Here is a 2,514-nt window from a genome sequence, read left to right on the forward strand (position 1 = left end):
CAGAAATCCACCTGCCTCTGCCTCCCAAGTGCTGGGTTAAAGGTGTGCACCACCATGCCTGGCAGAAAGGGGTTTTCTAATCTAGGGTTGAAACAGCTGATTTGGGAAAGGACAGGCTAGATTTCTCCATCCTTCTAAAGGTAGATTAAAGATGCAAATTTACTGTTGCTAAGGATGGAGCTTAGGGCTGAGCATCTACCAGCACGTACAAGGCGCTGCATTCAACTCACAGCACTGCCAAAACTAAGCTACAGCGTGGATTGGGGAACTCTCAGAAACCCAACTCCCAGATGAAGAGTTCTAGACAGGCAGCTGAGAGAGAATCGGCTTTCCTAGGGATTAACCCCCTAATTGCTTATCCACGATGGAGCGGCTAACCCTAAAAACATACATACAAGGAACACTAAATGAGCTCCACAGGTATTGGGGAGGGGGAGAGAAGAGTAATAATTAAAGAAAAAGTCATGAATTTGGTGGGGGCCTGACAGGATTATGTCCATATCTATGAAAGTTTTATGGTAAGTCTTAAAAAATATTTAAAAATTGAAAGTAAACTAAAATGAAAAACAACAAACCAAAGGATGGGAGTGTTAGAAAGTATGATATGACCAACATTAGAAAAACATACTAAATGATTAAAAAATAGTGGGGTAAGAAGGCATGTGAGGTGCTGTGCTTGTAATCCTAGCANATGGGAGGCCCAGGCAGGTGAATCAAGAGCTTGGGAAGCAGGCCAGACTGCTACATAATGAGACCCTGGGCTCACAAAAAGTATNACTTGGTCCGAGGCTAGAGTCACGCTCTGGTATTGCTTGTTGCCTTAGTGTGCTAGAGTCCTCGAAGAATAACTGCTGACCTTATTCACTGGCTGTGGACTTTCTGGCACAGTCAGTCACCAGGTTAGTGACATCCGACATATGTCAGGTTAACCCATTCAAAGTTAGGTTGGCTTTTGTCAACCCTATTTCTTTAGGGAATCCTTTAAAGAGAGGGGGTGCTAGTTAGTGACCTGACTTCTACTTCGAAAATTATATCTGGTGCCTGCTGTGTCAGTGTTCACAATAGTGAACATTTACACTCACTAGTAGACAGCTACAAAGATAAGCTTACTCAGAGTGAGGCTCTGAAGATGGTTGGGGAAAAAAAAGCATCACTTAGAAACCCAGATTCTAAGCCTTACGTTTTAAATTTTGTATGTAAACCAGTGTGTGTTTTATAAAAACCATTTGTGGTTAGATACTATAAAATTAATGAGATAAATAATAAGCTGGAAAATATTTTAGATAAGGACTGTTCTCTTTATAATTATATATTAAAGTTTACATCTAAGAAAGGTAGATATAGAAAATGAACCAATACCTAGTTTTTAAAAAGACAAAAGGCTAGTAGGGAAATTGTTCAGTCTTTCTCAGGAAAGACCAACACAGTAAAGCTGGGTGTGGTGTGGGCTGCATAGTAAGGAGCAGGTTAACTGTGCTACCTATCAAAAGCCTGCCTTTCAAAAAAAATAAATGAACTCATAGGATAAAAGGAAACACCGCTAAATGGCAGGAGTGAGATTCTTCCCATGTAGCAAGGAGTTTTACTCAGTTTTGAGGAGTTGGGGGAATCGTTCTCACCTGTACTCATGGTACATTTTAAAATCCAAACAGCCTTTGAACCAAGTAATAATTTACTAGAAATATTTTCTACAGAAAATACTCTTTTTTTTTTAATAAAAAAATTGTATTTACTTAGAAGCATTCAGAATGTCAACAAAACAGCCACAATTTTTTTTTGCAATTACAGAGTGGTATTCAGTTAACAGAACAACAATTATATTCGTATAAGCTGCATCAGAGACAACTGAAGATGAAAAAAATAAAACCAAAGAAAAAAAAACCAAAAAACAAACTACTGTCCCCATATATAACTAATTTGTGCTGTGCACCAACAACCTGCTTTAAATTTCCATGCCAATTTACAACCCCCAGACTGTACCAGGCAAGGTTAGTGGCTATTGAAAATACCACCAGGACAGGGCTATCTAAAGACACATTCGGTAGTGTGTTAACTATACAAAAAAAGACACTGTACAGTTTAAAAACAAATCTTACACAGCCTTACATTTCAATTTTTTTCTTTAAAAGGAATGAGTTGTGTACAGGGGGGTTAAATGCTTTATAGACAAGAAAAAAAAACTTCGCTAGAACCAACTTATTCATCATCTTCTTCTTCATCTTCCTCTTCTTCCTCATCTTCTTCATCCTCCTCATCATCTTCCTCTTCCTTCTTTTTCTTGCTCTTTTTAGCCTTGACCACCCCCTTTTTCGCTGCATCAGGTTTTCCTTTAGCTCTGTAGGCAGCAATATCCTTCTCGTACCTCTCCTTCAGCTTGGCAGCTTTCTTCTCATAGGGCTGCTTGTCATCCGCTGCAGTGTTGTTCCACATCTCTCCTAGTTTCTTTGCATCATCACCAATGGATAAGCCAGGATGCTCACCTTTGATTTTGGGGCGGTACTCAGAACAGAACAA

General features: G+C 39.3%; 1 protein-coding gene and 1 non-coding gene across 3 annotated transcripts in view; both read left to right on the forward strand.

Annotated features, from left to right (window-relative positions):
- Champ1 (chromosome alignment maintaining phosphoprotein 1) overlaps positions 1-2,514 on the forward strand; it is a 13,601-nt gene that overhangs the window by 5,782 nt on the left and 5,305 nt on the right. The gene's annotated exons all lie outside the window — the stretch shown is intronic.
- On the forward strand, positions 783-912 carry LOC115031790. The gene has a single exon (XR_003837452.1). It is a non-coding gene; the product is annotated as a small nucleolar RNA SNORA3/SNORA45 family (small nucleolar RNA).

This window comes from Mus caroli, chromosome 8, assembly GCF_900094665.2.
Source record: "Mus caroli chromosome 8, CAROLI_EIJ_v1.1, whole genome shotgun sequence".
Taxonomy (NCBI): domain Eukaryota; kingdom Metazoa; phylum Chordata; class Mammalia; order Rodentia; family Muridae; genus Mus; species Mus caroli.